A 25149-nucleotide genomic window follows, 5' to 3' on the forward strand; every position below is an offset into this window, starting at 1 on the left:
CGGCACTTAGTCTATGCCCACCTACTCCTTTCGTTATGTTGGACGTTTGAGGGCTCGGAGCGGGGGTGGAAGTGTCCACGCGGGACGCCTCCTCCTCCCTGATCCGTCGCCTCTCTCTATTTACTGCTTGTTCAATCAGTTGTACAATACTTTGATCCGCCCTTTCACCTTCGCCCTCGACATCCACCACCAGTCGGCCACCCAACGTCACCACTGGAGCCATCACTCCGGGGTTGCCGTACGGCGGCGGTCCAACAGCAGTCACTCCGAGTGTGGGGGCACTCGGGGGTGTTACATCATGCAAAGATGGATAAATGCCCTTGTATTCAACTCCTTTCTTATCTATTTCCACCGCTTTCTCTTCCACTTTGGCATGTATCGCATACAATTAAGAAATCTACTTGCCATGTACTTCTCATCACCTTCAAGAGTTAGAGATTTACCGTTTTTTATTTCCTATCTTAACTTGGTATTTTTAGATTTTTCCAATTTTTTTCAATTTTTTGTTTTACTTTTTTTTTTTTTTACATTTTTTTTTTTACTTTGAGGATCCTCAATGCAGGATTAAATTTACCCTTCAACAAAATTACTAGCCTGTGTATTACGGTTGGTTTTTGCTAGTACTGTTTTTTACTGTCAATTTATCCTACCATTCACACTCTCAACGCACACACACCTCTCATCACACACACTATCTCACTCCATTCATTCCTCTCAGCACACGCACTCCTCTCATCACACACACTATCTCACACACACTCCTATCAATTTGGGGCATTTTGGATGTTTTAGCGGTCTGATCTCTCACAGAAGGAACTGTTACCACCGGATGTTTTCGGGAGAGCCTCACACCTCCCAGGATCTCAAAAAAAACCTGGCTATTTGAATACGCTCGTCAACGTACCCTTGTCCGCCACGACTAGGCTAGGTCCCGGACCTATTCGTAATACGCGTAAGTCCCTGACTTTACCGTACACGTCACACACGTAAGTTCCAAACTTATTTGCCGTATGTATCTCTTGCACACTTTATTTGATCTGAACAACAGTCTCCTCTTAAATTTCCTCTTTCAATTTGCAGAATTTCGACTTATAGTAACAGGTATTCTGCTTACCTTATCAGTGATGAGCGCTCAGGGTTGAGGAGACGTTGTACCAGCTCAACGTTGTGCACCTTACTTATTCCAAACGGTTCGCCGACCGAGAGACAGCGTCCCGGACGCTGTCCGGTGTCCTGGATACAGACCACGAGTTGTCAATTACCCTTCTCTCGACATCACGTCGGGGTCACCAAGAAATTGTTAGGATACGGATTTTAGCTATTGATCTGACTCCAAATTACGATCAATTTTAACACAAGTTTCTATGTCCTAATCCACACACTGGCGCACCTAACAATTTTGCGAGTTCGTTCTGTCAAAGAGAAGACCAGTAGATCAATCGGACCAAATTTACCAAATGTTTATTCCTAACAAAGTGCTCTAATACAGGCCTGGGTCCCGGGTCCCTCACACTAAAACTCGTGCGTTTCTGTGACCACCAAAAGACGACACATTCTTCCGGGTTGCCCAGTTTTAAAGAAACACAATATGAATATTAAAGCATGCAAAACATTGTGTGATGATTGGTCGATGGTCATCTCCTCCCCGTCGAGGTGTCATCACTGTGGTCAGGAGTTGGGGGTGTTCCTCTCGAAGCCCAACCACCTGGACGTGGTATTGTTCTTTGTTCTCCGACCTCGAGGTGTTATCTGTTGGAATAATCTCGGGGGAAGCCTTGGCCTGCCAGATCAGGAGGCCTTATTTTATGAGTTTACGACTCTCCTTTAAACTAAATGCTTTCTATTTGGTTCAAGGAATGTCTTTTGATCCCCGTCAGCCTTATGTTTCCTTCCTGTCCTTATGTTACTTTTGTGTTTGTTTTGTAAGGAGTCTTCAATGACAATGAGCAGAGCTTCTTTGCATAGGCGAAATGTCCTTTGTCAGTTTAAAGGGACTTCATTCCTTTTAGTTAACTGTAGCTTTGATTCATAGATTGTAGATGATCAAAATTGGTTATATACAGTTTGAAGAAGTCACATTAAAGTTATCCCATATTTACTCAATGTTCGTTTAAGGAACTGTATATCAGTTACCTTACATTTACTTAATATGTGCTGAAAGGTTTAAGTAAGGTTAGATATTATTATTATTATTATGTGTTGTGTTAGTTTACTAAGAAGTTAAACTTAGCAAGGGGTTAGTTGCATTGTTCCACAGGTAAGCGACATTCAAAGTGCTTCAAGTTATCTGATCACAGTCAAGCAGGAGTCGGCCACCTGTTGAGAGGACAACTGGTTGGGGGAAGAAAGCAGACTCTGCACTCCCAATGTGGGGGTCGAGAAGATCAATTCACACTACACTACATTCCTTTTCTAATCAGCGTTACTACAGCCACTATCTCCCTTCCTTTAGTGTAGCAACGCCTCTGTAGCCAGGGCATCCAAGACATCAAAAGGAGGAGCACGTGGGGGAGGAACTCAGAACTGGCGGAAACTGCAACCGAGCCTCCCCCCAATACTAGATATTATATTGATATGATTATATGTTTAACACAACCTTGAAAAATATGTTTGCTAACTGCTGAAAGCACATTTCCCTTTATTCCCTCTCATGACCTCATTTATGAGGTCATCACCCGCGACTCTAGCAAATATCTACCAGTGCGCTATCGGTCCTTTCTTCCTCCCGCGGCTCATGTTGAGCCACCAGGGTATATTGGCCCATCGGTGGCAACGGGCCAACGGTTTTCTCGATCAACCGGACAGTGAGTGATCTAATACATGGAACACAACAACAACCGCATAACATCATAATTGTAGTAAAAATAGCCACAGCAACAAGCACAGACATGATGAGCCCTTTCCAGTTTCCAAACGTTTTCATCCAATCAAACCAAATATCGGTGTGTACACCTGAATGATCTTTCATCTTTTTATTCAGTGTCCTTAGTCCTTCCAACGCCTTGGTCAGTCGTCCCCCTGGTGCCGTGTTGTTTGGGATGAAAGTACAACATGCATCACCAAACATTCCACACACACCATGTTCCTTAGCCAATAGCATGTCCAACGCAATTCTATTTTGGAACGCCATTAATGACGTCGCGGCCAATTGTTCATGAACTGCGGCAAATGATTCAGCTGTATAATTACCAAGTCGTTGGACATTGTAATGAACGTAATTAATACGGTCTACATTTTTATTGGGGGTGATCCATAGGAAGATACTTTCGAATCCCGAGGCCACTTGATTAACGAGTTTATACTCATCTGGTACACCTCGGGGCACTCCTATAGCGTCAATATATGTTGGATCGTCGTCGCTCAACCACGGGGGCAAAACGTTTCTTTTGGCTCGCCTCAGGAGCTCCGTCAATGGGGACTCCAGGTCCCAATTGAGATTCTGTATTTCAATGGGGACAACCACCACAGGCATTATCAAAGACACGAGGGCACAGATACCTGATGCATTCTTCGGCAAGCGATCATATAATTTGTCATCACCACACCACAACCAGATGTCTGCACGAGAGAGAGGAGAGGTTACAGTCAGTGACAAATTTTTGAATTTGAAATTGAATTTCCACCATGTGGAATCTATTGTCCCAATACTTATGCCGGTCCCCTTTAACTTTAAACATGTCATATTTTGTTGAGTCACATGGTTGTCAAAAACGGGCTTTCTTTTTTAGTGAATAATTGTATGCCGTGACTCTCCAATGCCCTCTCAACCAAAGACAAACTAAACTCACCCCCTAAGCATTGAGAATAAAACAACCACATTTCTCCGTATGTTAATTTACCTTTTCCATGACATGAAGCAACTACAAACCGTCCATCCCCTTTACATTGGTGAATACATGTCCCTTCTCTGTCTGGTGGGGCTAAATCCAATATTTCCCTTACCTGTTCAATTTGCTTCCTCCACACCCTTCTCTGGTACTTTTCCAATTTGTCCTGTAACGTTTGGTTTGTCTCTGTCCAATTAGACAATGTGACATGCATTTGCCAATTCCCGCTGTCACATCTCTGTCTCAAACCTTCCTGTTCTTCTCGTGAGAGCTCTTCTGTTGTGTTCACAAAAACTACTTCTCCTTTGCATCGGTATTGTTTATAAGTGGGTAAAATTTGAATCTGGGACGTTTTCTGCTGGATAGTCTCATCAATTGTCATCAATGTCCACACAAAAAGACAACTTACTAAAAATAGCACTACTAAAATTAATTCTGAAAAATCCGAAAATCCTTTCGAGCCCTCTCCTTTACTTTTCCGTATTGCTGCTCCTTCTCCTTCTGTCACCCCCCTTTTGGCCGGGTCCGGGACACGGCCAAACAAGAATACCTTCATCCTGACGGAACAAACTCTGGGGCCGGACGTAGGTGTGTGTAGTGATACCACCGGCGTCCTTAGAAGTCGCTCTGGGCCGCGTGAGACGTCCTGGCCAAGACACGAAATGGGGCCCTTCCACCTGGGCTCCGTCCACTTTCTGGAGATGACTCTGACGTAGACGTGTACATGTGAGCTGTTTCTCCACCGACACGCCTTCCTCCGCCGCAGCGGTTTTCTCTCCAATCTGTGCAGAAACACTGGACACCAAAGCAGACAAATAGGACCCTTATGCTGTATGAGACCAATTTGGTACCGTAACATCCTCCGGTGGGACGAGCGTCGTTGCTGGTCCCGGCATTAGACGACCTGTCATCAATTCAAACGGTGCAAATCCAGTGTGCCTGTTAACAGATTGCCGCACAGACAACAAGGCAAGCGGAATCGCTTGGAGCCAATTCATTCTCATTTGAGCAATAATTTTGGCCAGTTTTTTCCTTCAACGTCCGGTTCATTCGTTCAACTTTGCCCTGGCTCTGAGGATGGTAGACACAGCCGAATCGATGCTTCAAACGCAAAATTGATTCCACCTTGGCCAAGGCTTTGTTGTTAAAGTGTGTACCATTGTCAGAGCGGATCAGGGCGGGAAAACTATGCGTGGGGATGTAATGGGTGATCAAAGCCTTGATCACAGCAGCAGAATCTTCTTTCGAGCACGGATATGCCTCAGGCCAGCCTGAGTAAGCGTCAACCAACACAAGCAAAAAGCGTTTCCCATTCACTCTTGTATACATGTCGGTGAAATCAATGATCACCTCTGCTCCCAGCCACGGGGTCGGCTGAAACAGGCCGGGCTTAGGCTTCAACGTAGGACGCAAACAGGAGTCTGGGTGTTCCCCGTCCAGATTACTGGACCGCGGAACACCAACATCATCTCCAGCAATCCTGTCTGCCATGGGTTGTTTAATTTGGTATGCATGCTGAGACCTAGACCAGTACAAATTAGGAATGTGAGTTTTCCGCCAATCGGTCTGTTGCAACAACTGCTTGACCATTGAGCCCAATTGTCTGGCCTTGTGTCCTGGGGCAATAGCTAGGGAAATGTGTGGCACCCCTTTCTCTGTCATTTTGAACCACTGCATTTGTTCATGTGTCAGTTCAGTTGCCGCTGCAACTCCCTCTTTACCAATCAAAATGCGTGATGAAGTTAAATCCCACATGTGCAATATTTTCAAACAAATCCCGATATACATCATCACTTTTCGGTCATAATATAGAGTGCAATGCAAAGGATCAACAGGTGGGTGGTATGGCGTCAGTGAGCAGATCCAGGGTTTCCACAGTAGGTAGGTCGAGAACACACCACCACCAGCAGGGGTCTCTGGCTCCAGCCTGGCCCAGTAGATGGTTGCAGTTTCTGCTTCTGTTGGTAGGGGCGCCATCAGCCACTGACCATGTTGTTGTATTTGTTGTGAGCACTGGATGCTGATGCCATCTGGAAATTGAATAATCACTCCCTCTGGCCCACACAGAATTCTGGCTTCAACGGCTGACAACAAGTCCCTCCCCATCAAATTGATTGGGGTGTCCGTGGAATGGATGTATTTGTGCCAGAGTCTACACCCCGTCTGGGTGATCACAGTCTCAAGTGGTTTGGTAAAAGGCAGAGTTTGTGGTTTTCCCGAGAAGCCGACCAAAGTTGTTGTTTTCTTTGACAGTGAGGATACAGGAAGGGCAGTGTTTATTGATGAATATGTTGCGCCTGTGTCCACCAGCATCTGCACAGGTTTTCCCTCCACTGTCACATGAAGCATTGGCTCCGCCGGGCCGCTGCTTCTCTGGCTCCCCGGGCATCCCTATTCGAATTGTCCACACCAGAGATCATCATGTTGATAGTACTGACCTCTGTGTGCTTGTGGCTGTTGCCAGGGTCGTCCACTCGAGGGAGCTGTTCGTGTTTGTTGTATCGGCTCCTCGGGTTGATGTGGCGGGCCTCCGGCTGGACGGCCGGCTCCGTGCGGTCGATACTACGGGCACTCTCTTGCCCAGTGATCGGTTTCGCCGCAGATGTAGCATGCGTTGGGCGAATGGTTTTTGTATGTCGCCCTCCCCGGGTAAGCAGGTGCACTCCCTCCCCGGCCTCTGTATCCGCCCCGGAACTGGCCCCTTCCGCGTCCCACCACCTGAGGAGCCTGTGACATTTGCATTTCCTTTTTCTGTGATTTAGACTGTCTAGCTTCACCATGCATTTTTGCCAACTGTAATTTCAACAACTGTTTGGATAATGCGTCTGTCTCGTTATCAACTTTAGCTTGTGACTCAGTAAACATTCTGCAGTGATGCAAAAGATGACGTTTAAACCGTTCCTCGGCACAAACCAGAATGTCAGGGTCTGACATTAACTGCTTCTTCACATCTGGCGGAAGTCCATCCACCAGCGCCGTCCGGAAGAGCACCTCTGCCTCGTGCGTGAGAGCCGGATGGCGACCTGTGGTTTCAATCCAACTCTCCACACATGTTACATAATGTTGGGCAGGTGACATTTTCACATCATAAGGAAACATAGTGGGGGCCAAATCGGTGGGTTGTGGGAAAGTCATTTTAATGTTTTCAAACAGGGGCGCTGCTACTTGTGGCAAGGGCACCTCCCTCCCCAGTCTCGCTGTGCCTGCTGCTTCCTCAATCGCCTGCAATTGCACTAGGGAGCATGCTCCTGCCAACATCTGTCGCATGTCACCAAGTGTACAACTCTGTCCACTCATTAGAGCCAAAAACTTGTTCAGCCACACCTTGCCTCCTCTGTGTAGTGGGGGCATCTTTTCCATCATCGCAGTTACATCACGGAGCACCATGGGCTCGTAACGCTGACCATCCGCTGTTGCCACTAGGGGACACATCAACTCATTTTTCTGAACCTCTGCTTGTATCATCTGTCCACGAGTACTCCGCAAATTATATTCTCTCCGTGTCTGGCCCTCTCCCTGTCCGCCCTTTTTTCTACCATTCAGATTCGCGTACTCCAACATTTTCCTCTGTTGCATCACAACATCATCTTCCCCCTCACCGCTACTGTCCCGCTGTGAATGCTCCTTCTGTCTCCACTCGCTCTTCGCGTCTTGTCTTATTTTCTCCGTTACCCATTTCAACATCTGCGCTTCCTGTCTACGCTGCTCATCAACTTGATCAACTTTCTTTTTTAGCTCCTCGTTCTCGGCACTTAGTCTATGCCCACCTACTCCTTTCGTTATGTTGGACGTTTGAGGGCTCGGAGCGGGGGTGGAAGTGTCCACGCGGGACGCCTCCTCCTCCCTGATCCGTCGCCTCTCTCTATTTACTGCTTGTTCAATCAGTTGTACAATACTTTGATCCGCCCTTTCACCTTCGCCCTCGACATCCACTACCAGTCGGCCACCCAACGTCACCACTGGAGCCATCACTCCGGGGCTGCCGTACGGCGGCGGTCCAACAGCAGTCACTCCGAGTGTGGGGGCACTCGGGGGTGTTACATCATGCAAAGATGGATAAATGCCCTTGTATTCAACTCCTTTCTTATCTGTTTCCACCGCTTTCTCTTCCACTTTGGCATGTATCGCATACAATTAAGAAATCTACTTGCCATGTACTTCTCATCACCTTCAAGAGTTAGAGATTTACCGTTTTTTATTTCCTATCTTAACTTGGTATTTTTAGATTTTTCCAATTTTTTTCAATTTTTTGTTTTACTTTTTTTTGTTTTACTTTTTTTTTTTTTACTTTGAGGATCCTCAATGCAGGATTAAATTTACCCTTCAACAAAATTACTAGCCTGTGTATTACGGTTGGTTTTTGCTAGTACTGTTTTTTACTGTCAATTTATCCTACCATTCACACTCTCAACGCACACACACCTCTCATCACACACACTATCTCACTCCATTCATTCCTCTCAGCACACGCACTCCTCTCATCACACACACTATCTCACACACACTCCTATCAATTTGGGGCATTTTGGATGTTTTAGCGGTCTGATCTCTCACAGAAGGAACTGTTACCACCGGATGTTTTCGGGAGAGCCTCACACCTCCCAGGATCTCAAAAAAAAACCTGGCTATTTGAATACGCTCGTCAACGTACCCTTGTCCGCCACGACTAGGCTAGGTCCCGGACCTATTCGTAATACGCGTAAGTCCCTGACTTTACCGTACACGTCACACACGTAAGTTCCAAACTTATTTGCCGTATGTATCTCTTGCACACTTTATTTGATCTGAACAACAGTCTCCTCTTAAATTTCCTCTTTCAATTTGCAGAATTTCGACTTATAGTAACAGGTATTCTGCTTACCTTATCAGTGATGAGCGCTCAGGGTTGAGGAGACGTTGTACCAGCTCAACGTTGTGCACCTTACTTATTCCAAACGGTTCGCCGACCGAGAGACAGCGTCCCGGACGCTGTCCGGTGTCCTGGATACAGACCACGAGTTGTCAATTACCCTTCTCTCGACATCACGTCAGGGTCACCAAGAAATTGTTAGGATACGGATTTTAGCTATTGATCTGACTCCAAATTACGATCAACTTTAACACAAGTTTCTTTGTCCTAATCCACACACTGGCGCACCTAACAATTTTGCGAGTTCGTTCTGTCAAAGAGAAGACCAGTAGATCAATCAGACCAAATTTACCAAATGTTTATTCCTAACAAAGTGCTCTAATACAGGCCTGGGTCCCGGGTCCCTCACACTAAAACTCGTGCGTTTCTGTGACCACCAAAAGACGACACATTCTTCCGGGTTGCCCAGTTTTAAAGAAACACAATATGAATATTAAAGCATGCAAAACATTGTGTGATGATTGGTCGATGGTCATCTCCTCCCCGTCGAGGTGTCATCACTGTGGTCAGGAGTTGGGGGTGTTCCTCTCGAAGCCCAACCACCTGGACGTGGTATTGTTCTTTGTTCTCCGACCTCGAGGTGTTATCTGTTGGAATAATCTCGGGGGAAGCCTTGGCCTGCCAGATCAGGAGGCCTTATTTTATGAGTTTACGACTCTCCTTTAAACTAAATGCTTTCTATTTGGTTCAAGGAATGTCTTTTGATCCTTGTCAGCCTTATGTTTCCTTCCTGTCCTTATGTTACTTTTGTGTTTGTTTTGTAAGAAGTCTTCAATGACAATGAGCAGAGCTTCTTTGCATAGGCGAAACGTTCCCCGTCAGTCCAAAGGGACTTCACTCCCCCTAGTTAACTGTAGCTTTGATTCATAGATTGCAGATGATCAAAATTGGTTATATACAGTTTGAAGAAGTCACATCAAAGTTATCCCACATTTACTCAATATGTGCTGAAAGGTCCAAGTAAGGTTAGATATTATTATTATTATGTGTTGTGTTAGTTTACCAAGAAGTCAAACTTAGCAGGAGTCGGCCACCTGTGGAGAGGACAACTGGTTGGGGGAAGAAAGCAGACTCTGCACTCCCAATGTGGGGGTCGAGAAGATCAATTCACACTACACTACATTCCTTTTCTAATCAGCGTTACTACAGCCACTATCTCCCTTCCTTTAGTGTAGCAACGCCTCTGTAGCCAGGGCATCCAAGACATCAAAAGGAGGAGCACGTGGGGGAGGAACTCAGAACTGGCGGAAACTGCAACCGAGCCTCCCCCCAATACTAGATATTATATTGATATGATTATATGTTTAACACAACCTTGAAAAATATGTTTGCTAACTGCTGAAAGCACATTTCCCTTTACCTTGCATCGGGAGCATTCAAAGAGATTGACATTTGCGACGACATACGGTCATCGCTATAAATTAAATGTGTAATAACTAAAAAAACCAAGCAGCACAAACGAAAAATTTTGCCGCACAAACCAGCACAAACAAAGCACAAACGAACAGTACCATTTTGGGTCCATTTGGAGAAAAAGGGGGGGCTGGGTGACGTCATCGCGATAAAAATAAATGTCTAATATCTACAAAACCAGAGCAGCACAAACGAAAATTTTTGCTGCACAAAACAGCACAAACGAAGCACAAACGAACGATACCATTTTGGGTCCATTTGGAGAAAAAGGGGGGGCTGGGTGACGTCATCGCGCTAAAAATAAATGTCTAATATCTACGAAACCAGAGCAGCACAAACGAAAATGTTTGCTGCACAAACCAGCACAAACGATGCACAAACGAACGGTACCATTTTGGGTCCGTTTGGAGGAAAAGGGGGGGCTGGGTGACGTCATCGCTATAAAATAAATGTCTAATATCTACGAAACTGGAGCAGCACAAACGAAACATTTTGCTGCACAAACTAGCACAAACGAAACACAAACGAACGGTACCATTTTGGGTCCATTTGGAGGAAAAGGGGGGGATGGGTGACGTCATCGCTATAAAATAAATGTCTAATATCTACGAAACCGGAGCAGCACAAACGAAACTTTTTGCTGCACAAACCAGCACAAACAAAGCACAAACGAACGGTACCATTTTGGGTCCATTTGGAGAAAAAGGGGGCCTGGGTGACGTCATCGCGATAAAAATAAATGTCTAATATCTACGAAACCAGAGCAGCACAAACGAAAATTTTTGCTGCACAAACGAACGATACCATTTTGGGTCTTCTTCTTCTTCTTCGTTAAGGTTTAACGGCAGCTTGCATCCTATTAGTTGCATTGCCGCCCCTAGTTTTTTTTTTTTTTTTTCACAACACTAAATTCTCCTCACCAGACCAGTGCTTTTTAAAAACTCAAAAAAACAGCGCTTTCCCCTCCCACTTGACCCTACTTCCAGAATGGTTTTCACCGATATTCCCTCAAGCCCTTCTGTCCGCAGCTTCTCCACCAACTCAACCCTTTGCCCATAATATTTCCTACAGGAAAGCAGCGCATGTTGCACCGTCTCCTCCTCCTGACACTCAGAGCACAGCCCATCCCGGTGTTTCCCCGTGAAGGTGGAGAGTGCTGTCAAGAAAAGTATGTCCTATCCTCAGTCTGGCAATAATGACTTCATCCTTCCTTTTCCACCCTCCTCTCCCACACTCATGAACTGACTCAGCCACTCTACTACACACTGAGAACAGGTGCCTCCCTTTGCTCTCCTGCTCCCACCGCTGTTGCCACTGCAGCATCACTTCCCTCCACACAATACTTTTACCCTCAGACTTAGACAGCGCTATGTTGGTCTCCACACGCTCTTTTTTCACTGCCTCTTTTGCCAGTTTGTCAGCCCTCTCATTTGCCAGGATACCCACATGTGCTGGAACCCACATCAGTGCTACCTTAACCCCCCTCGCTGCGACATCCCTAACAGCCAAAAGAATTTCCTGAATAAGGTCCTGTCGGCTCAGAGAACTGCCCCTCCCAATACTTTTAACTGCAGACACAGAGTCACTACACACCAAGAAATTACAATTTACAAGTTGCTCCGCCCATTGCACTGCCATCAGGATAGCAGCCAATTCCACAGTGAACACACTTAGATTGTCCGATGTTCTCTTACATGACTGTACATTTAATTTATTTATGTAAAATGCTGCCCCTGTAGCCGCAGTTTCCTGGTCCTTTGAACCATCCGTAAAGGCTAGTATATGGTCAGTGTAGTTCATTTCACTTCTCAAATATCACTGTGTTTATTACTGCCGTCATCCACCATGCATTGATTCGGGCCATCTGACACAGCCGCTGAAGTGATGGGAACTGTTATACATAATAACGGTGTCGTATTAAATGAGAATAACTGATAGTTGTTTTTTGGTGAAATATTTTTTTAATGTTAATAAAAGCATTTGTTTTCAAAAAGCTTTTTTTCGAATATCCTTGCTTTACTACCTACTAAAGGCCAAAACCTTTTATGCAATGACCTTTAAGTGTCATTGATATTACTTCACACAAACACTACATTCATCTGCTTCTGGTTTGGCCCCCCGGTTAAAATTTAGAACCCAATTCGGCCCGCAAGTCAAGATGTTTGCCCACCCCTGCCCTAGACCAACGAGGCGCAATGAAGGCCAACAGAATGGCTATCATTAATGAAGACATAATGAACACAATTCAACTATTGAGCCGCAATGAAAGCTTGCAGACCATGTTACATTCCGTGTAACGTTGGCCTGTCAAACACTCCACAGAACAATGGACAACAGTGTTTCAAAGAAGAGCTCGTCCGGGAGAGACTCCCAGGTAATCAGGCACCCTAAGGGAGAATCATTCCCCTGCACCAATGAGCCTCATAGTAGACCAGCTGACCTCGTTATATTATGACTGGTAGCCCATGTGACATGGACCTGAAGACTGAATGTCAGTGATTAATGGAATAAATGGAATCTGGTTGGCCTAAGCCTCCCAATTCCCTAACGTCAAGCCCTAACGCTAACCCTAAAACCCTAACAATAAGCAAACCCTAATAATTAAACCTTAACCTGCGAACCCGCGAACCGTAACCTCCTTATGTTTAACCCTAATCTCTAATGCTCCCCCGAAAGGTAGTGGTATCTAAATTTGAAGGCAGGCATATACGAACAGGACCAGCAGATAGCCTCATTTCAGAATTGTTTTAGAAACCTTTACAGACGGTTAAAATCCACATCATAGTTATGAGCGCATCTGTTCTGTGAGCGTTCTCCACCCCACCCACCCCCACTCCTTTTCCGCTCTGTGCCCCGTGCAACTTTAGGACTCGGACCACTGTCTAGTTCATCTGATCCCAGCCTACAGGCAGAAGCTACAAACTTCTGTTTTAGTTCGTCACCTGTGGTGAGGACTGTGGGGAAATGGACAGTCGAGTCAAAGCAGGACCTCCAACACTGCTTTGACTGCACCGATTAGGGTGTTTTTGAAGCTGCAACTTCAGACCTGCATGAATTTACTGATACTGTGAGATCATACATCAGCTTTTGTGAGGACTTGTGTGTGCAGACTATGATCTTCTGCACGTACAACAAACGGTGGTTTACACCAAACTTCAGGATGCTGCGCAAAGCCAAGGAAGATGGCCTACAGGTGTGGGGACTGTGACCTGTTCAGGCAGGCCAGGAACACATTGACCCAAGGGATCAGGAAAGCTAAGAAAAGCTATAGGCAGAGTTTGGAGAGACACCTCTCTGCCAATCCTAATCCCTCATCAGTGTGGAAAGGCCTGCAGAGCATCACGGGCTTCAAGAGACCAACCCCCCATCCTGTGGAGAACCCAAGGCTTGCAAACCAGCTAAACAGGTTTTACTGCAGGTTTGAACGGTCCAGCCACACAACGGGACCTCCTGCAGCACAATCAACTTCCACACCTCCCCCAACAACACCCCTGTTCACACATCCATCACCTGTTATCACCTACTCTCTCTCTTTCAGAAGCCGCGCCAATACTTCAGATCCGTGAGAAGGAGGTGTGTCTGATGTTCCGGAGAAAGAAGGTCAGGCCCAGACGGCGTGTACCCCTCCTGTCTGAAAGTCTGTGTTGAACAGCTGGCACCCACCTTTGCACAGATCTTCAACCATTCCCTGGAGCTGTGTGAGGTGCCCTCAAGTTTCAAAAGCTCCACCATCGTTTCAGTGGCCAAGAACCCCGCCATCACAGGTTTGAATGATTATAGACCTGTCACCCTGACATCTGTGGTCATGAAATCCTTTGAGAGGCTAGTGTTGAGCCACCTGAAGGACATCCCGGGCCCCCTGCTCGACCCCCTGCAGTTTGCCTACCGGGCAAACAGGTCGGTGGATGATCCAGTCAACATGGGACTGCACTACATCCTGCATCACCTAGACACCCCAGGAATGTACGCCAGGATCCTGTTTGTGGACTTCAGCTCGGCGTTCAACACCTTCACCCCCGACATCCTACACCAGAAGCTCGTCCAGCTCGCGGTGCCTGCCTCCACCTGTCAGTGGATCACCAGCTTCCTGACCAACAGGAGACAATATGTGAGGCTGGGGACCATCACTTCTGACACGCGGACCACCAGCACTGGCGCCCCCCAGGGGTGCATACTCTCCCCACTGCTCTTCTCTCTCTACACCAACGATTGCTCCTCAGGCGACATTTTGGTGAAGCTCCTGAAGTATGCGGACGACACCACTCTCATCGGACTGATCCGGGACGGTGACGAGACTGCGTACAGACAAGAAGTGGAGCAGCTGGTCCACTGGTGCAGCCAAAACCACCTGGATCTGTACCCGCTCAAGACCGTGGAGTATGTATGTATGAATTTACTCACAGCAAACTACATTGACCAGGAATCAAACCCGAGCCTCCCGCGTAGCAGGCAAGAATCCTACCACTGGACTACCAATGCAACTTGTAGCAGCTACCTATCAGATTTTGGAAAGATGACTCCAGCCATCACAAATTGCTGTCGAACTCATTGGTTTTCTTTTTGTCAAACTGTCGAAGCAAATCTAATTAGAAACAGGAATTAGCTTTCACCAAAATGCTACATAATGTTAAGGTTGACTTGGAAAAGGTGTCAATTATTGTCCTAATAGGTTTCAATGGACACATGTAGTATGGTAGCTCAAAATATACTGTTGAACGGGGAGGAAACTTGGGTCTCACCGATAGCTGTCCCCGTCAATATTCTTTGGAGCACCCCATCTTACAGCCAGTGTCAAATATTGAACAGAGTCCGTTAATGATCCTAGGAAACGTCCTGACATGGTATGCGCTGCTTCTCACTCTCTGACGCCATATTTAGAGAACTGATGGCTGAGTCTACCGTGCAATGCACAAGGAAGTTGTGGAAGTACACAATAAACTATCAATGGGGAATTTCACTAAGCACATTGTCCCCTCAGCCTATTGAACAGAAGGCCTTTGAACTGCCACTTGCCATCACTGGTAATGGGTGCTCACTTAGGCTTGACAACTGGGGCTGATGTAGGAGGATGTTGTAGATACAAGGGAAAGGCGGCTGTTATACAGGAGTTTAAATCCACAATATATGCAGGGGTTTTGGTTTTGGTGAATCATCAGGCAGGATTCAGCAGGCGTTGGTGCTGGCTGCTGTCTCTGTGACAGCTCCAACCATGAGCTTGAGAGTGAGGTATTATGGTGTCATAATTGTATGCTGCCTTTACGTCACATCACGTATAAACAATTCTGGAGTATCCACATTTTGACGAGGATTTTTTTCTATTTGTAATGTTAATCACGCATAATCACATTGGTGACCCATCAGACAAGATTAGGCAGGCATTGGTGCTGGATGCTCTCTCTGCTGGCAACACAGTACTGGAGTAGTCTAACAATAACCTTGAACTCCGGGCTGGTTGGCCGCTGTTACTTTTTTCCTTTGTCTTTTGTCTTTCCTTTGATGGCTACGCACTTATTGGCTTTCTTTGTGGCGCTGTTGTGTGGCAGCCTTATAGGAGTCTATTGAGTTGTGTGTCTTTTATATACCCGCTCTGTGGTATGAATGGTGCTGGGGCCTGAATTTCCCCACCCCCGGGATCAATAAAGTTTCAATCAATCAATCAATCAATCAACCAATCAATCAACCAATCAATCAACCAATCAATCAACTGTCAGATCAGCAGCAAAAGCCTAGTGTCTCAATGACATCCAGCCCTAAGTTTACAGTCAGCATCCAGATCTGCAACCAAAAAATTCAACAAAAGTTCTCTTTAGATAATATCAAGGTCACCAGTGAGTCACTCAAAATTTATGCTCACTCACCAGTGACAGTCATTTTAAGACTGAGGTCGAGACAGTCGTGCCGTTCCCTTTTTCCTTCGGTGTTAGCAGACTTGGACGTTTTTTTACCTAAATGTCAGTGGTTTGAAGGAAGCCTATATTAATCACAATCTATTTTAGGGCAACGAATGTGCACAAATCATATTGAATGATGGTACTGGATGTATGAAATTAGTGGTCTCAAACAAGCCTATATTAATCACCATGTATTTTAAGGCAACAAATGTGCAGAACTCATATTGAATGATGACAAGTTATGTTGACACGGTATGTACGTTGTGCCAAGATATACGTACTTTGGATGTGAAACAAGATCATGAAAATTCGACGAGGATGTGATATGAAATGATGAGTGAAGATCACAATGGAGTAGCAATTCATTGCCTGAACCTCAGCCACCGCATGAGTTGTGTGGGTCGACATGATAGGGTATGTACGGTGTGGTATAAGTCGCAAGGAAGAAAGCAGGCACTTATGAACCTTTTCATTTGCTTTTCAAAACTGTGCTAGCAAAAGCAATTTTTTCATACAAAGAAATAAGCTCCGCGTCGGGGAATTGAAGTCCGATTTGCCGAGCCGAGGCTGTGTGTCGTTTCACTAAAGGGTACCTGATTTGAGACTGGGTGAATTTTCGCACTTGTGTTGAAATTTTGCCTGGCTTTTCAAAAGGCTGTGTATGTCAGCGCAGTGTCCATAGTATAGTGGTTATCACATTCGCCTCGCACGGGAAAGGCCTCTGGTTAGAAACCAGGTGGTAACCGGTCTTATGATCCTTTTGATTTGCTCTTCAAAACTGTGCAACAAAAGTACGGTGACCAGACGTCCCTTTTTCCCCGAACATGTCCTACTTTTCAGCCCCAAAAATCTGTCCGAGGGGAATTTCAAAAACTGTCTGGGATTTGGTTCGACTGCCTCACATGTACAGTACATTGTCAATAGAATTGCCACTCCGTTCCATTTCACTCTATTCCAGGTTTCTCTGTAATCGTTCGCAAATAAGTCACGCCCTTCTCCTCAAATCTAGCCACCTTGCGGTGGAGTGACAGATGGTTCTTTTTTTGCAAGATGCACAAGGCACTTCAGCAGATGAAACAACAACGTCACACTCCAGATCAGAAGGCTTTATACTGACCAAAATCAGGAACTAGGAGGGGAATGGGAGGGAAGGAAAAGCATGTCCTTATAAGTTAGATATCTGTTCTGTTATCACTTTAATGTTCTGTTATCTACTGAATGTTTTGTGACTATGTGTCATGAAACTTAACTGAGCTCTGTGTGCCGTGTCTGTGCTCTCTGCCTGTGTGTCTGTGAAAGTCACAAAGCTATGTGTGCTGTGTCTGGGCTCTGATTGAGCAACAATGTTTGGACAAATTAATAAGAGTATTTACACATTGATTGATATGATGAAGTATATACGTATGTTTGGGTAAACTAGTAAGTAAGTAACATTGCTGTTGCTATAGGCAATTTGGATTACTCAATCCGCTGACCAAGCTTGTTTTTGTAATGTGAAAGGAACACCCGGGGAAAACCCACATAGGTATGGGGAGAACATGCAAACTCCACACAGGGAGAGCCAGATCATAAGTCAAAAGTCCTTCTATGATAGTTAGTTAGTTAGTTAGTTAGTTAGTTAGTTAGTTAGTTAGTTAGTTAGTTAGTTAGTTAGTTAGTTAGTTAGTTAGTTAGTTAGTTAGTTAGTTAGTTAGTTAGTTAGTTAGTTAGTTAGTTAATCTATTGACAAAAGTAAAAAACTTTGGGTCTAAACAAAAAAAGGTACACATTACAAAATATTAAAATAAATACCACAATAGATTAAAATAAAAACAAAACACAAAAATCCTTGCTTCACAGTTTTCTGTTTTTCCAACGTTGACAGACAGGCATGTAACATTCGCAAAGTTGCTCTGCTAGTGCCCACAAAGAGTGAGCTCAGGTCCTTATACTCAAGTCCATAATGTCTTGTGTGAGGGGACACACCAGTATGTGCTGTTCGTTCTGTATACCAGTCTCACATTGACATGTCCACTGCTCAGGTGGTGTGCGATTCCAACTTCCCATTTCCACACGTTATCTATGAGACAACCGAAACCGTGTAAAGGCTATCCTCAAATAGTTCTCGATGTAAGGTATACTGCTGGTGCTTGTATATAGCGGATGCACCGATAAATCTGGGTTAATATCTTTGTATTGCTTATATCTTGTTCCCTCTTTGGATAGTAGTTTGTAAATCATGTCTCTTAGGTCGCTATCAATATGATCTTGTTGATCCATTATTTCAGATATATGAGAATACATGACTTGGTTCTCATTCTTTAGCAGTGGAATAACATACCACAAGGGGTCATCAGCCATGCCATTTCGCTGCTGCAAATACAAATGGATTTGCTTTCATGTTGAATCGTATGCTTTGCATGTTTGGGTGTGGATTTGGGGAGGTTTCACCAAACATGTGAATGAATGAGGGAGCAGTCGTAAAGATTTAAAATACAGTAATCCCTCGTTTATTGCAGATAATTGGTTCCAAAAACCACTCGCGATAAGTAAAATCCCCCGCTCATCTGTACATTTTTTTGTGTCAATAAATGTATATGAAACCATTTAAGTGCAAATTTTATTATTAGAACATTAAATATTTGTTTCAAACAAATAATACATTAATAGTATAAATAACATACAGAAATGTCTGTATGAATATTGAAAATATAAATATACGTGTGTGTGTGTCACATGTTAGCAAGAAGTACTGGGCAGGCAAACGAGCTAGCGGGGAAATGCTAATTCACGATCGTGCTAACACGCAAAAATGGACCTCTAAAGGAAAGTAAACGAACATTTGGAGCAATACTGCATTGTCCTAAAGGTTAGACATGTGATCGTTTATTTCTCTTGCAAGGAGGCCCACTTCCAATCGTAGCAGCACAAACGAAGGTTTTTGCTGTACAAACCAGCACAAACGAACGGTACCATTTTGGGTTCATTTTGGAGCAGATGGGGGGCTGGGTGAACTCTGGATGACCTATAAAATAATCTTTTATAACTCGAAATTCGTTGCTGCACGAACGATTTTTTTTTACGGCACAAACCAGCACAAGCGAAGCACAAACGAAACCGACTATTTTCCTTAAATTTTGCGTTGGGTGGTGGGCCACTACCATCGTCAATGATGTCCGACATATGTACACAAACGTAAAACAGGAAGTGGTATGAAAACGGCCTTCAAAATAAATCACCCTGCCTCAAATCAAAGCACGGCTGAATAAAATAAATAACGTGGAGAATTCTTAACACATACTGTAAATATGTTTTTGGAACAACTTTTATTATTATAATATTTTTTATAACAAGGTACAAGTGTGCATACTGTAAATATGTTTTTAGACCTCTTTTATTATTATAAAAAAAATCTATAACAAGGTACAACACTGTAAATATGTTTTAGAACTCCTATTATCATTATGTAGCGATGTAGCGAGGGATTACTGTAGCGTTTGTTCAGGTGCGCTTGGTGTCCAGTAGCACCCACCTTTGGGCCAGCAAGTAAGGTACACCATTGCAGCAGATGTTTCCATAGTGTAATGGATATATAATTCGCCGAACACGTGAAAGGTACGGAATTCTAGACTGGGTGGAAACAGCTACTTCTGATCTTTCTTGTCATTGTTGGTTCCTTTGCAAAGTCCCTGACACATTAAAATGATTTTGCGATGCAACTATGATGTGGTACCTGATTTGAGACTGGATGAAAACTGCTATATTTCACAAACTTTTTCGTTGGAACCATGCTGACTCTTACATTCCATTTGGTAGTCCTTAACTGTGATCAAATTCGCATCACGTGACACACGAATACAGCTTGTAAATGATGCGCATGTGACATTGGCCTGTCGAAAATGGCAGAGTGTGACATAAGTGTTTCAAAGTAAGTAGTTGAACCCGGGACCTCTCGCAGCCTAAGCGAGAATCATTCCCTGAGACCAACAAGTCCCGTACCAAATTAGCTCTCTTAGTTACATTCCGATTGGTAGCGAAAATGACATGGACCTGAGGACTGTATTTCGGTGATTAATGAATTCTGATTATTATCATGCGCGTATCCTGTCAGGGCCATAATTGTGTGTCTACCGCTGCCTCGTGGCAGCCAGGCCTAAAAAAAGATGGGAACGCCTGAGGGACTTTAGCCAAGAAGAAGTAAGAAGAATTTTAGGAAATAAAGTTGATGTTAAAACGTAGGTGGACGTAATGTCTGGAAGCTTGTGTTTGGCAACAGTGAAAAATGGACAAATTCAGCAAGGTCATTTAATTTAATGACAGATTCGTTCCAGGGATGCTGCGGCCACAACGCTATACGGTCATGACCAATATGCAAGAGCATACAATAGGTTTAAGGTCTTTTCTTTAGGATCTTCAGCCAGGACACCCAGGCAGACCATGAAAGAATGTTGATGTTAAAATGTTGGTGGAACTATCTCACTGCGCAGATCCGATGATCCGAAAGACTTTAGATGAGACAACATTGGAAAGACTTCTTTGTTGACAGTGTCTGTGAGTCACTTCAACGCATAACACTTTTGTAACACTTTTGCAAAAATGAAAAAAAATAAATAAAACATGGGCGACATTACTTGAATCTGCTATGATGCGGGATCGATCCATTGTGGCACTCACCCTACAAGTTATGGCTATCAACTGTAAACTTGTGTGGAAAATTATCATTGTCCAAAGGAAGACTATTTAGCAACAGTAAACAGCAGACAAATTCAACAATGTAATTTGATTATGCCATGACCCAGATTCGAACCGTACTCGCTGCAGCCACAACGCAGACACGACCATGGCTTATATGCAGAAGCATAGAATAAGTTGAAAACCTTTAGGATCGTCAGCCAGGACGCGCAGGCAGACCATGAAAGTATGTTGATGTTAAAATGTTGGTGGAACTATCCAAATGCGCAGATCCGATGATCCCAAAGATTTGGGGTGAGACAACATTGAAAAAACCTTCTCTTTGTTGACAGTGTCGCTTCTTTTGTGGCTTACCTCTCGTTCGTTTCACATCTAAAGTATCGTATCATATTACCTTGCGGCTTATACCACACCGTACATACCATATTGTGTCGCCCATACAACTCATGCATGAGATGCGGTGGCTAAGATATTCAGCCATCGGTTGCTCCTCCATTGTGCTCTCCACTCATCATTTCATATCGCATCCTCGTCAAATTTTCAGCCCCCGAAGTATCTTGGCACAACGTACATAACGTGATGTGTCAACGCAAGATGTACATGATGAGGTGGCCAAGAGGTTAAGGTGATTGATTGCTTACCCATTGTGCTCTGCACGAATGGGTTTAAATCCCATCCTCATCGAAGGTTGGTTTTAAATTGTTGTATCTGTAATCTGGCTTGTATTTGACTCAATATAGTAAAATTTATACTCGTTGGCGGCTCGGTGATGCACTGGTTAGCTCGTCTGCTTCACAGTTAGGAAAGTGCAGGTTCGATTCCACCAACGGCTGTTGCGTGTTGTTGATGATGTCCGTTGTTGGGTCAGGAAAACTAAGATGTGAAGTAACGTTTGGTTGTTTATTGGCAAGATCTTGGGTGGTTTGATGGCAATCAGTCCACATGGCACTTCAGCAGATGTAACAACTCCCCCGATCTCCCCGTCAGAAAGTTTTATACTGTCCGGAAAAGGCGGGAAAGCGTCACCTGACTATTTGGTATCTATGTGTATTGGAGAGTGTGTGTGTATGTTTGTGCGTGTGTGTGCGCAGACCAAAGTTAGTGATTTTGAGGAGATGATGCACCTGCAACAAGACATTCTGGATGTTCAGCGTCTGCCATGGAGGAGCGGCGAGGCTTTGGACACACTGTGAGTCACATCCCAATGAATGTTTCACACAACAGTTACTAAGAACTGCACTGTAAACTTGACCTGTTTTTCTATTAGTTAAGGAAAGGCCATGGGAATGCTGCGCAAGCTGAGAGAGAAACCCAAAGGTTTGGATTCTTCATGCATCTTTTCCCCTCTGAGAACTTTTTTGTGTCTTCATGAAATGAAACTTTCCATCTGGCACCCAGAGCAGCGTTGTTCAGGGGATGGTCAGGAAATCTCGCGTCTAGTGGTACAAGCGGTGCAGTTCTATGAGAGGACGCTTTGAGACTTCTATACACACCTCAGCTACTGATGTACGCTTACATCCACTTCAGAGCAGAAGAAATTGCTAAAACATCTATTTGACAAAACCGTGAGTGTACTGTAATGAATAGTCGAATGTAATCTTCTATACTGCAATTGCTTTCCTTCGTCTTTCATTGCAGTCCTTAACGAAGTCCTAACAGTTCTTAACCAAGTCCAAACAACCCTCTAACCAAGTCCTAATAGTTCCTAACCACGTCTCCACATCCTGCAGAGAGTGTGCCTATATTTTGGAGCAGGATCAAATTTAGGAACATTTTGCTTTAAAATATCTGGAAGAAAAAAAATGATCCAAAAGAATCCACCCTCATCAAACTTTCTGTAGAGTCACACGCTCTTTGCTCGTTGAATTCTTCCAGTAAGACGGGCATTTGTCGTCAGCGCGTCATGGATCTGCTTCCGAAGGTGGAAGGCGTGGTGCAGGAGATGGTTGAGAGTGAACAAGTCCTGATGGGTCTGCAGGAGAGGTGCCAAAGGGAACTGTGGAATCTCTTCTCAATGTCTCGTGTGAGGAATTGGATTCAGAAGATAAAGGTGGCTTCTTTGAAATGAACTGACTTGGCCATTTGGATGACTTTCTGTAGAGTAAGGTTCGAAGCCCGGTAAGTGGTAGTCCCGCTGGTGTCGGAGACCTTCTTCTGTGCCGCCTCTGACGACCTCCAGACACAGTTTACAGCAGTTGTGAGTACAGTCGGTCACATCATGTACAAATCTTCAGCAGATGCTTTGAAGACTTGTGAAACTTTTCCTCTACCAATATTGGCTTATTCTGTTTCAGTTTTGTACCCTATGAAGAATTCCCATGGGGCCTCCCCGTGCAGGTTCAAATCCTGCTGACTTAGGCTCAGTGCTGCCATAGAATGATGTAGCGTTAAAATGAAACATGCTCTTGACATTTTGAATATGAGCTGAACTTACATGTGTTGAAAAGAACAGTCAAGTAAAATCCGTTGTGAACATCGTCGACGTTCTCTTCCATAACACAGATGTTGTTTTAACCACTCAGCCATGACGACATTTTGTCCAGGTGTTAATTTCTCAGGCCGTGCTGGAACCCGGGTTTGCTCCGTCCTGATAAAATGCCAGCATGCAACTGCATATGTAAGTTGTTGTGGCCGAGTGGGTAAGGCGATGGACTAGAAATCCATTGGGGTTTCCCCACACAGGTTCGAATCCTGTCGACAACGCTTCTATTTTAGGATAGAAAGACGATAACGTTTAAGATAGTAGGTGAAATTTGACGATGTGACAACCAAAGCTGTGTACAGCAAGTGACATCTGTTCCCGGCAGGATTCAAACCTGCGAGTGGAGACCCCAATGGATTTCAAGTCTATCTCCTCAACCACTCGGCCACGACAACAAACTTGGAATTTTACTGACATTACTTTCTCTGGACCATATTCTATTGTAAGGAACCAGGATTCGCTCCTTTGTAAAATGGCAGCTGCAGAGTCGAGAGTGTCTTTTGTGTTCTTACTCAATATGTTTATCAGATGCTCAGTGAATGGACATGGGTCCAAGGGAGCAACAGCTTCTCCAGAGATCTCTCTTAGTTTTACATCCACTGACTGCCACTGTGTGGATATCAGGGCAAAATACACATTTATGCACTCTTCAAGGGGAAGCATGCAAAACTGTAGTATCTGTTCTTATCAGTTTAATATCTGATACGGCCCCTATATGGGGACCACATATTAAATAATTTTTTGGAATAGGGAGGTGTAATAGGGGCTTGCCCAATCCACTACACGAATCGATCTGGTATTGCATTACCTACAGGAACGGTGCACCCCCTCTACTGGTCAAATCAATAGTTCGTATGATATAAAAAAACCAAAGTCAAAGTCCGCTTTACAGGAGTAAGCAGTCAATTATGACTTGATAGCGTCCAATCTAAATGTAAGACGTTTCGACTTGAGAGACAGCATGAATTTACGTAACCGTTTTAAAATATACAGCAATTAAAATGTGTTTCTAAAAGTCCCCCGCCTACTGCCCGATGACGGCTGGGATAGGCTCCAGCACGCCCGCGACCCCCGTGGGGACAAAGCGGTACAGAAACTGGATGGATGGATGTTTCTTTGCCTGAGATTTTCCTATCATTGTTCCAGGAATTTTTATTAAAATTCTTATTCTCAAAGTTTTAAGAAAATGTCATTTTCAAAACTTGTTCAGAAAAAAAAAAATTCAGTGGTAATGTTGGAGATTTTCAATAAATACAAAGTCATAGTTTTAGGGTTCTCAGGTTAAAAGAGGCAATGCATGATGGGCATGTTTTTGCAGATATATTATTTTACTTCATTTTTCATGGTTTATTATGGTTGCTGCCATCACCACTAGATGGCGACTCTAAGAAAAAGGAGGTGAACAAAGGCGTGGGGGTATTACTTAATTTATAATGCTTTGGTTTTGTAACGACTAAAGGTACTATTTAAACAGTTCTAGGAATCCTGTTTCATCCACTGAGTGTGTATTTGTGCCAGACGTTTGTAGCAATTAAGCCCGTGACTGAAGATGGCGTGTGCGGTAAAGAGTTGGGCCCGGCAACTTGGAAACCTCACACGCCACAGGCAAGCGAGACACCATGCGCTAAAAAAAGGATCAATCCCCCACCTGCGCGAGTGGGCATCTGAAGAACATAATCCAACTATGACGGGCTGCAAACTCCACACAGGGAGGGCCGGAAGTGTAATTGAACCCACACCCTCTTAACTGTGGGGCGGACGTGCTACCCACTGCCCCACCGAGCCGCCTGAAAGATTGAGTTTCAATATGTAAATAAATACCATCATTGTCTATTAAGACAAAGTTGATGGAACACATTTTGTTTTGAAGGGCTCCTGTTTTAAGAAGGAAAGACTGATGGATGAAGATGTACTTGCGATTGTGCTTGTGAACAGTAAAGGAGTGCTTGTGCAATT

General features: G+C 44.5%; 2 non-coding genes across 2 annotated transcripts; both read left to right on the forward strand.

Moving 5' to 3' along the window:
* The first annotated feature begins 23332 nt into the window (after nt 1-23332).
* trnas-aga (transfer RNA serine (anticodon AGA)) lies at nt 23333-23414 on the forward strand. Its single transcript has one exon. It is a non-coding gene; the product is annotated as a tRNA-Ser (tRNA).
* Nucleotides 23415-23829: 415 nt separating this feature from the next.
* Nucleotides 23830-24023, forward strand: LOC147039003 (U2 spliceosomal RNA). The gene has a single exon (XR_015063507.1). It is a non-coding gene; the product is annotated as a U2 spliceosomal RNA (small nuclear RNA).
* The last annotated feature ends 1126 nt before the right edge of the window (nt 24024-25149 follow it).

The sequence above is a fragment of the Syngnathus leptorhynchus genome, chromosome 22 (assembly GCF_054491065.1).
Source record: "Syngnathus leptorhynchus isolate UIUO chromosome 22, UIUO_Slep, whole genome shotgun sequence".
Lineage (NCBI taxonomy): Eukaryota > Metazoa > Chordata > Actinopteri > Syngnathiformes > Syngnathidae > Syngnathus > Syngnathus leptorhynchus.